An 11,622-nucleotide genomic window follows, 5' to 3' on the forward strand; every position below is an offset into this window, starting at 1 on the left:
TACATACAGTCTTCCACAGAAGTGAAGGTACAGCAAGTAAATTTTTGAAAACAGTGTGATCTGCTTTTATTATTCAAATAAAAGTAAAATTTTCTTAACGTATTTTCAACAATAACAAATAAACTTTGAATCCATGTAAAAACAAAACCAAAATTCAGTATATAAGAAAAGAAAATGATGCCAATATGGTGATAAGCCATTATATTGAGTCCACAAAATTCAAGGTACACCTAAAGAAAATATATATAAATTGTAGTTATGGCATTGCTTTCTATTCAAACCTCACCTTTTTCAGCATTTTGTAGGATATCCTTTAGTTTTTATTACTGATTTCAACCTTTTAGGCATTGAATGCACCAATTTTTTGGTGAGCTCGCTGCTAATGTTGTTCCTCTCCTCTAACATAACATCCTTAAGCTGCGCTTTGCTTGAAATCTTTCTTTTTCTAATTCTAGTCTCAAGTTCATACCAAAGATGCTCAATGGGGTTTAAATCAAGGCTTTGAGGTGAGGTAGGAAACATACGAGCATTGTACAACAGCCACATTTGTACTTTGTGAGCAGTGTGCTTAGGGTCATTGTCATGTTGAAACAAGAACTCTTCTTGTATACCTAGCCTAAGAGCACTCTGCTTCATATTATTTCGTAGAATATCCAAGTATGTATTCTCGTCCATATTATTTTCGACAAAAACCAGGTTTCCTACCCCCGCAGCTGCCATGCACCCCTACACCATAACGCCACCGCCTTCATGTTTAATGGTTTTAACCGTATTCTTTGGATTGAGCGCTTCTCCTGCTCTGCGCCAGACCCTTTTATGCCCATTTATGTCAAATATGCAAAACTTAGACTCATCTGAGAATAAAATTTTGTCCCAAAACTCCACAGGCTTGTCACAATATGTCTTTGCGAATGTTATACGCTTTTCTTTGTTTATAGCACTCACAAGCGGCTTCTTCCTGGGCGTTCTAGATGAAAATCCATTCTCTACGACAGCTCTTCGCACAGTTTCTGCACTAACCTGTTTGTTGTCGTAAACAGCAAGGTCATCACTAATTTTTCTGCAGCTTACAAATGGGGTTTCTTTTACTATACGCAAAATTTTCCTCTTGTCAGTATCATTCAGTTTGGGCGGGCGGCCAGTCCTGGGTGCATTTTCAACTCTGTTTTCCTTATTATATCGATTAACCATTTTTTGGACTGATGACCGACTACGCGATACAAGCTCAGATATTTGTGAATAAGATTTACCTTGCCTAACATGTAGATCAATTATGATTTCCCGTTCTCTAATTGTTAATTCTTTTCGGCCCATAACTTCTTTTATTTTTATTTGATTTTTATAACAAATAACACTCAACGAACACGAATACAATATTAAAAGTACCAGACTGCAGCTTTTAATTCACAGCAATAATATTGAATTGTGGGATTCTCCTTTTTACTAATAAAAGCTGTACCAAGACTTTTGGAACGTCAGTAAAGAGTTGCCAACAAAAACGTAATCTCCTCGCTGATCACGGTTGCCGAAATGGTTAATTTTATAAAAATTAAAAAGTACTATTACTAGTCATAATAACATTTTCGTTATTTGGCGTTTGAATGAAAAACACCTGCAAAGCAATACAATTCGCAAATCCAAATTCACTGTACCTTCAGTTTTGTGGAAGACTGTACATACATTCATAATAACAAGTACCGCACGCATCTTTTTACATCTCCTTTGTGACAACATTGGCAGAAAATCCAAGCTGTGCCGAAAAAAATAAACGAATGGCCGCCGATTGTCACCGCTTCCCTTGCCCCTGTAGCAGCTTCGCCTTCCAACGTGCGTAAATAAGTATGTACGTATACGTATGAACATGAATACATATCGACGCAGATTTTTGTCACGGTAAAATATTTTAGACAAATATTATAAATCGACAACTCCTATGTTGCCACTTTTCTCACTTCTTTCTTAGAACAAACACCAGAAGATGTTCAATTTATGATTTTTCGCTTTTGCCATAAAATAAAAGGCAAAAATTAAAAATAAATTCTGTCCAGATTTGAACCTACGTGCTCATCGTGGCTTTTCAAGCGCTTACAACAAGCACCACCATTAACACTTATATTGCGTTGTCCTAATTATGGTTTGGTTATGCATGAAAGAAATATACAATGGATCGCCGATTGTAACCGCTTCCCTTGCCGATGTAACAGCTTCGCCTAAAAACTAGCGTAAATATGTATGTATGCATATGTATGAGCTTGCAAACATATCGACACAAATTTTTGCGAGCCACGGAAAAATACTTATTTTAGAATTAACAAATATTGTAAATCGACAAGAGCTATATTGCCACTTTTCTCATTTCCTTCTGTTCAGAAAGTTGTTCAATTTATGATTTTTAGCTTTTGCCATCGTCGCGAAAAGACGTTTGTAGGCAAAGACATACTCGGGGAGATGTTACGGCGCCTGTTTATATGAATGAAGCGAGGTCGCTTGTGGAATTTGCGCCTACGTTTATGAATGAAATCGTTTTTGTTGTAAAATTTATTACATTTGGGTTTCGCCAATTCGGCTGCCATATTGATTTGCCATGCTTCTGCTATTCAGACAATTGTTGTTTTTGTAGAACAATGCTTAAATTTTTTGTTGGTGGCATATTCACATGTGTACGCATATGTTTGTATGCTTGTGCATTATTTGTTCCGAAGTGTATGCAAATATATGTACATATAAGTGTATATGAATGTATGAACATGCAGATCAATGCGCGCACATGTAATACATTGATAAGTGATGAAATCATGATTTGAATTTCTGAACGCGAGTTAATTTTTATCATTACGTAAAAATGAGTCAAAAGAATATATTTTGAGCTGCACCGAAATGTGTACTCTTTATTTATGCTCTTAAGACTAACTTATTACATCGTTCTTACTTCTATTTGTACTACCTAGTATATTTACTTATTACTAAATAGTTGATAGTTTGTCTACATACAGATTAATTATTTGTTTAGGTTTGTTTACATATATATTGTTTACTTAGATACATTTTCTTTGTTTTAAGATAAGGTTGTCGTGGTATTCAAACTCAATGTTGTTTTGATACTTGTTTGTTTAGGATTGTTTGTTGAAGTGATACTGCATTTCAATTGTTCCAACTCAAGGTTGTTTGCATTCTGTTTACTAAAACAAAAGGTTGTTTTGATGTTTGTTACTATTATAAGGAATACGTTCCTTAACTCGCGACATGCGTATACATGCAATCATATGAGCAGATAATAAGATTATGATATGAGCATGTGCAGAGACATAAGATTAATATGATAGAAGATGTACATACATAAATACATATGTACATATATATTGTTGTGATAAATTTAATTTCTATTAGTAGGAAGTATAATACAAAAATATTTATTAGTATAGAATATTATGTAAAAATCAAAGAAATCCCTGGAGAGAAGTGAAGAAAAATAAAGTGCTAAAGAAATAAAATCAATAAATTCAATAATTTTAAATATTAACAATAATTAAAATAAACAACTCGTTTGTTTACGAAGGTGCTTTTCACGGAGATCGTCTGGAAGTTGAAGTGCGGTGAGATGATTGAGTGGATAGGCTGTTGCACCAGCTAAAAGTTTCTCAGCAGATGTAAGGCAGCCTATTACCATTTATTTCTTATTGGACTTTGACCCGCAAAAAGGAATTTGGAAAAGTCACTACAATAGTATAAGCTTTATTGTTAGCCAATACAAGAACCAAATTGTATTTGCGTTCTTTAAGTTAAGCTTTTTTACCTGTACTAGGCTAGCCTAAAAGTATACAACGAAACATAATTGGCAGCCCTAGCTGGTCAATGGCGGCGAACATGCTGCCTACGGAAAAATGTGACGAAACTTTCAAGTGTCATTCTAATATAAAAGTACCTAAAATTGTAATTTGTATTGTTTGCGAAAGTGTTTTTCATGAAGGAGATTTTAACAAGTATAAAAGTAAAAAGGGTCTATATGTCGGTAAACGATTAGTGGTGTGTTCTGATCATAACATTGAAAACATTACCTCTGCCGACCACGCCAGACTTGATGAAAACGCAAAGAAAATTATCGCACATGCAAAACTACGTGAAAAAGAGGAGCTTAAAACATGTCTTAGTGCTAGTGTTTTGGTGGATACATCAAATCCTCAAGAACTACTAAATAAAACAGTGAGGAATACTGATGAAGCCCAACTGATCGACGACAAAGTGGAAATTGAACTATTGCGGGACTTAAACTCAGAATTAAAATCTAAAAATCAATTGTTAACTGATCTTTTAGAACTGCGAAAAGCGGAAGTAAACAAAAGTAAATCTTATGCTGAAATTCTAAAAGAAAACACTAAAGAAAAAGTTATGGTGAAGGTCCCTGATATTGTTATAAGAACAAAAAACAAGTCAGCAAATAAAAATTATGCTCAAATCGTTAAAAATAATATTATAGCGAATACCAGTGCGCAGATTAAAAACGTCTTATCAACAAAAGCTGGTGATATTATTGTAAAGTGTAAAAATAAAGAAGATGTCTCCAGAACCAAGTCAGTGCTTGCCGAAAAACTCGGTGATAATTATGAAGTTGATCAGGAAAAACTAAACTCGCCTAAAATAAAAATATTTGATATAGAAAGTGACTTGAATAAGGAAGAACTGGTTGAGGACTTATGTAACAGAAACAGTGCTTTCTTGGTGATAAGCCATTATATTGAGTCCACAAAATTCAAGGTACACCTAAAGAAAATATATATAAATTGTAGTTATGGCATTGCTTTCTATTCAAACCTCACCTTTTTCAGTATTTTGTAGGATATCCTTTAGTTTTTATTACTGATTTCAACCTTTTAGGCATTGAATGCACCAATTTTTTGGTGAGCTCGCTGCTAATGTTGTTCCTCTCCTCTAACATAACATCCTTAAGCTGCGCTTTGCTTGAAATCTTTCTTTTTCTAATTCTAGTCTCAAGTTCATACCAAAGATGCTCAATGGGGTTTAAATCAAGGCTTTGAGGTGAGGTAGGAAACATACGAGCATTGTACAACAGCCACATTTGTACTTTGTGAGCAGTGTGCTTAGGGTCATTGTCATGTTGAAACAAGAACTCTTCTTGTATACCTAGCCTAAGAGCACTCTGCTTCATATTATTTCGTAGAATATCCAAGTATGTATTCTCGTCCATATTATTTTCGACAAAAACCAGGTTTCCTACCCCCGCAGCTGCCATGCACCCCTACACCATAACGCCACCGCCTTCATGTTTAATGGTTTTAACCGTATTCTTTGGATTGAGCGCTTCTCCTGCTCTGCGCCAGACCCTTTTATGCCCATTTATGTCAAATATGCAAAACTTAGACTCATCTGAGAATAAAATTTTGTCCCAAAACTCCACAGGCTTGTCACAATATGTCTTTGCGAATGTTATACGCTTTTCTTTGTTTATAGCACTCACAAGCGGCTTCTTCCTGGGCGTTCTAGATGAAAATCCATTCTCTACGACAGCTCTTCGCACAGTTTCTGCACTAACCTGTTTGTTGTCGTAAACAGCAAGGTCATCACTAATTTTTCTGCAGCTTACAAATGGGGTTTCTTTTACTATACGCAAAATTTTCCTCTTGTCAGTATCATTCAGTTTGGGCGGGCGGCCAGTCCTGGGTGCATTTTCAACTCTGTTTTCCTTATTATATCGATTAACCATTTTTTGGACTGATGACCGACTACGCGATACAAGCTCAGATATTTGTGAATAAGATTTACCTTGCCTAACATGTAGATCAATTATGATTTCCCGTTCTCTAATTGTTAATTCTTTTCGGCCCATAACTTCTTTTATTTTTATTTGATTTTTATAACAAATAACACTCAACGAACACGAATACAATATTAAAAGTACCAGACTGCAGCTTTTAATTCACAGCAATAATATTGAATTGTGGGATTCTCCTTTTTACTAATAAAAGCTGTACCAAGACTTTTGTGGAACGTCAGTAAAGAGTTGCCAACAAAAACGTAATCTCCTCGCTGATCACGGTTGCCGAAATGGTTAATTTTATAAAAATTAAAAAGTACTATTACTAGTCATAATAACATTTTCGTTATTTGGCGTTTGAATGAAAAACACCTGCAAAGCAATACAATTCGCAAATCCAAATTCACTGTACCTTCAGTTTTGTGGAAGACTGTACATACATTCATAATAACAAGTACCGCACGCATCTTTTTACATCTCCTTTGTGACAACATTGGCAGAAAATCCAAGCTGTGCCGAAAAAAATAAACGAATGGCCGCCGATTGTCACCACTTCCCTTGCCCCTGTAGCAGCTTCGCCTTCCAACGTGCGTAAATAAGTATGTACGTATACGTATGAACATGAATACATATCGACGCAGATTTTTGTCACGGTAAAATATTTTAGACAAATATTATAAATCGACAACTCCTATGTTGCCACTTTTCTCACTTCTTTCTTAGAACAAACACCAGAAGATGTTCAATTTATGATTTTTCGCTTTTGCCATAAAATAAAAGGCAAAAATTAAAAATAAATTCTGTCCAGATTTGAACCTACGTGCTCATCGTGGCTTTTCAAGCGCTTACAACAAGCACCACCATTAACACTTATATTGCGTTGTCCTAATTATGGTTTGGTTATGCATGAAAGAAATATACAATGGATCGCCGATTGTAACCGCTTCCCTTGCCGATGTAACAGCTTCGCCTAAAAACTAGCGTAAATATGTATGTATGCATATGTATGAGCTTGCAAACATATCGACACAAATTTTTGCGAGCCACGGAAAAATACTTATTTTAGAATTAACAAATATTGTAAATCGACAAGAGCTATATTGCCACTTTTCTCATTTCCTTCTGTTCAGAAAGTTGTTCAATTTATGATTTTTAGCTTTTGCCATCGTCGCGAAAAGACGTTTGTAGGCAAAGACATACTCGGGGAGATGTTACGGCGCCTGTTTATATGAATGAAGCGAGGTCGCTTGTGGAATTTGCGCCTACGTTTATGAATGAAATCGTTTTTGTTGTAAAATTTATTACATTTGGGTTTCGCCAATTCGGCTGCCATATTGATTTGCCATGCTTCTGCTATTCAGACAATTGTTGTTTTTGTAGAACAATGCTTAAATTTTTTGTTGGTGGCATATTCACATGTGTACGCATATGTTTGTATGCTTGTGCATTATTTGTTCCGAAGTGTATGCAAATATATGTACATATAAGTGTATATGAATGTATGAACATGCAGATCAATGCGCGCACATGTAATACATTGATAAGTGATGAAATCATGATTTGAATTTCTGAACGCGAGTTAATTTTTATCATTACGTAAAAATGAGTCAAAAGAATATATTTTGAGCTGCACCGAAATGTGTACTCTTTATTTATGCTCTTAAGACTAACTTATTACATCGTTCTTACTTCTATTTGTACTACCTAGTATATTTACTTATTACTAAATAGTTGATAGTTTGTCTACATACAGATTAATTATTTGTTTAGGTTTGTTTACATATATATTGTTTACTTAGATACATTTTCTTTGTTTTAAGATAAGGTTGTCGTGGTATTCAAACTCAATGTTGTTTTGATACTTGTTTGTTTAGGATTGTTTGTTGAAGTGATACTGCATTTCAATTGTTCCAACTCAAGGTTGTTTGCATTCTGTTTACTAAAACAAAAGGTTGTTTTGATGTTTGTTACTATTATAAGGAATACGTTCCTTAACTCGCGACATGCGTATACATGCAATCATATGAGCAGATAATAAGATTATGATATGAGCATGTGCAGAGACATAAGATTAATATGATAGAAGATGTACATACATAAATACATATGTACATATATATTGTTGTGATAAATTTAATTTCTATTAGTAGGAAGTATAATACAAAAATATTTATTAGTATAGAATATTATGTAAAAATCAAAGAAATCCCTGGAGAGAAGTGAAGAAAAATAAAGTGCTAAAGAAATAAAATCAATAAATTCAATAATTTTAAATATTAACAATAATTAAAATAAACAACTCGTTTGTTTACGAAGGTGCTTTTCACGGAGATCGTCTGGAAGTTGAAGTGCGGTGAGATGATTGAGTGGATAGGCTGTTGCACCAGCTAAAAGTTTCTCAGCAGATGTAAGGCAGCCTATTACCATTTATTTCTTATTGGACTTTGACCCGCAAAAAGGAATTTGGAAAAGTCACTACAATAGTATAAGCTTTATTGTTAGCCAATACAAGAACCAAATTGTATTTGCGTTCTTTAAGTTAAGCTTTTTTACCTGTACTAGGCTAGCCTAAAAGTATACAACGAAACATAATTGGCAGCCCTAGCTGGTCAATGGCGGCGAACATGCTGCCTACGGAAAAATGTGACGAAACGTTCAAGTGTCATTCTAATATAAAAGTACCTAAAATTGTAATTTGTATTGTTTGCGAAAGTGTTTTTCATGAAGGAGATTTTAACAAGTATAAAAGTAAAAAGGGTCTATATGTCGGTAAACGATTAGTGGTGTGTTCTGATCATAACATTGAAAACATTACCTCTGCCGACCACGCCAGACTTGATGAAAACGCAAAGAAAATTATCGCACATGCAAAACTACGTGAAAAAGAGGAGCTTAAAACATGTCTTAGTGCTAGTGTTTTGGTGGATACATCAAATCCTCAAGAACTACTAAATAAAACAGTGAGGAATACTGATGAAGCCCAACTGATCGACGACAAAGTGGAAATTGAACTATTGCGGGACTTAAACTCAGAATTAAAATCTAAAAATCAATTGTTAACTGATCTTTTAGAACTGCGAAAAGCGGAAGTAAACAAAAGTAAATCTTATGCTGAAATTCTAAAAGAAAACACTAAAGAAAAAGTTATGGTGAAGGTCCCTGATATTGTTATAAGAACAAAAAACAAGTCAGCAAATAAAAATTATGCTCAAATCGTTAAAAATAATATTATAGCGAATACCAGTGCGCAGATTAAAAACGTCTTATCAACAAAAGCTGGTGATATTATTGTAAAGTGTAAAAATAAAGAAGATGTCTCCAGAACCAAGTCAGTGCTTGCCGAAAAACTCGGTGATAATTATGAAGTTGATCAGGAAAAACTAAACTCGCCTAAAATAAAAATATTTGATATAGAAAGTGACTTGAATAAGGAAGAACTGGTTGAGGACTTATGTAACAGAAACAGTGCTTTCTTGGTGATAAGCCATTATATTGAGTCCACAAAATTCAAGGTACACCTAAAGAAAATATATATAAATTGTAGTTATGGCATTGCTTTCTATTCAAACCTCACCTTTTTCAGTATTTTGTAGGATATCCTTTAGTTTTTATTACTGATTTCAACCTTTTAGGCATTGAATGCACCAATTTTTTGGTGAGCTCGCTGCTAATGTTGTTCCTCTCCTCTAACATAACATCCTTAAGCTGCGCTTTGCTTGAAATCTTTCTTTTTCTAATTCTAGTCTCAAGTTCATACCAAAGATGCTCAATGGGGTTTAAATCAAGGCTTTGAGGTGAGGTAGGAAACATACGAGCATTGTACAACAGCCACATTTGTACTTTGTGAGCAGTGTGCTTAGGGTCATTGTCATGTTGAAACAAGAACTCTTCTTGTATACCTAGCCTAAGAGCACTCTGCTTCATATTATTTCGTAGAATATCCAAGTATGTATTCTCGTCCATATTATTTTCGACAAAAACCAGGTTTCCTACCCCCGCAGCTGCCATGCACCCCTACACCATAACGCCACCGCCTTCATGTTTAATGGTTTTAACCGTATTCTTTGGATTGAGCGCTTCTCCTGCTCTGCGCCAGACCCTTTTATGCCCATTTATGTCAAATATGCAAAACTTAGACTCATCTGAGAATAAAATTTTGTCCCAAAACTCCACAGGCTTGTCACAATATGTCTTTGCGAATGTTATACGCTTTTCTTTGTTTATAGCACTCACAAGCGGCTTCTTCCTGGGCGTTCTAGATGAAAATCCATTCTCTACGACAGCTCTTCGCACAGTTTCTGCACTAACCTGTTTGTTGTCGTAAACAGCAAGGTCATCACTAATTTTTCTGCAGCTTACAAATGGGGTTTCTTTTACTATACGCAAAATTTTCCTCTTGTCAGTATCATTCAGTTTGGGCGGGCGGCCAGTCCTGGGTGCATTTTCAACTCTGTTTTCCTTATTATATCGATTAACCATTTTTTGGACTGATGACCGACTACGCGATACAAGCTCAGATATTTGTGAATAAGATTTACCTTGCCTAACATGTAGATCAATTATGATTTCCCGTTCTCTAATTGTTAATTCTTTTCGGCCCATAACTTCTTTTATTTTTATTTGATTTTTATAACAAATAACACTCAACGAACACGAATACAATATTAAAAGTACCAGACTGCAGCTTTTAATTCACAGCAATAATATTGAATTGTGGGATTCTCCTTTTTACTAATAAAAGCTGTACCAAGACTTTTGTGGAACGTCAGTAAAGAGTTGCCAACAAAAACGTAATCTCCTCGCTGATCACGGTTGCCGAAATGGTTAATTTTATAAAAATTAAAAAGTACTATTACTAGTCATAATAACATTTTCGTTATTTGGCGTTTGAATGAAAAACACCTGCAAAGCAATACAATTCGCAAATCCAAATTCACTGTACCTTCAGTTTTGTGGAAGACTGTACATACATTCATAATAACAAGTACCGCACGCATCTTTTTACATCTCCTTTGTGACAACATTGGCAGAAAATCCAAGCTGTGCCGAAAAAAATAAACGAATGGCCGCCGATTGTCACCACTTCCCTTGCCCCTGTAGCAGCTTCGCCTTCCAACGTGCGTAAATAAGTATGTACGTATACGTATGAACATGAATACATATCGACGCAGATTTTTGTCACGGTAAAATATTTTAGACAAATATTATAAATCGACAACTCCTATGTTGCCACTTTTCTCACTTCTTTCTTAGAACAAACACCAGAAGATGTTCAATTTATGATTTTTCGCTTTTGCCATAAAATAAAAGGCAAAAATTAAAATAAATTCTGTCCAGATTTGAACCTACGTGCTCATCGTGGCTTTTCAAGCGCTTACAACAAGCACCACCATTAACACTTATATTGCGTTGTCCTAATTATGGTTTGGTTATGCATGAAAGAAATATACAATGGATCGCCGATTGTAACCGCTTCCCTTGCCGATGTAACAGCTTCGCCTAAAAACTAGCGTAAATATGTATGTATGCATATGTATGAGCTTGCAAACATATCGACACAAATTTTTGCGAGCCACGGAAAAATACTTATTTTAGAATTAACAAATATTGTAAATCGACAAGAGCTATATTGCCACTTTTCTCATTTCCTTCTGTTCAGAAAGTTGTTCAATTTATGATTTTTAGCTTTTGCCATCGTCGCGAAAAGACGTTTGTAGGCAAAGACATACTCGGGGAGATGTTACGGCGCCTGTTTATATGAATGAAGCGAGGTCGCTTGTGGAATTTGCGCCTACGTTTATGAATGAAATCGTTTTTGTTGTAAAATTTATTACATTTGGGTTTCGCCAATT

General features: G+C 35.0%; 1 long non-coding RNA gene across 1 annotated transcript; it reads right to left on the reverse strand.

The window, feature by feature from the left end:
• Positions 1-37: 37 nt before the first annotated feature.
• Positions 38-8,383, reverse strand: LOC125775742 (uncharacterized). The gene is made up of 2 exons (XR_007421350.1): positions 4,815-8,383; positions 38-230 (listed from the first exon to the last, which is right to left on the reverse strand). It is a non-coding gene; the product is annotated as an uncharacterized LOC125775742 (long non-coding RNA).
• Between the last annotated feature and the right edge of the window lie 3,239 nt (positions 8,384-11,622).

Source organism: Bactrocera dorsalis, chromosome 1, assembly GCF_023373825.1.
Source record: "Bactrocera dorsalis isolate Fly_Bdor chromosome 1, ASM2337382v1, whole genome shotgun sequence".
NCBI lineage: Eukaryota > Metazoa > Arthropoda > Insecta > Diptera > Tephritidae > Bactrocera > Bactrocera dorsalis.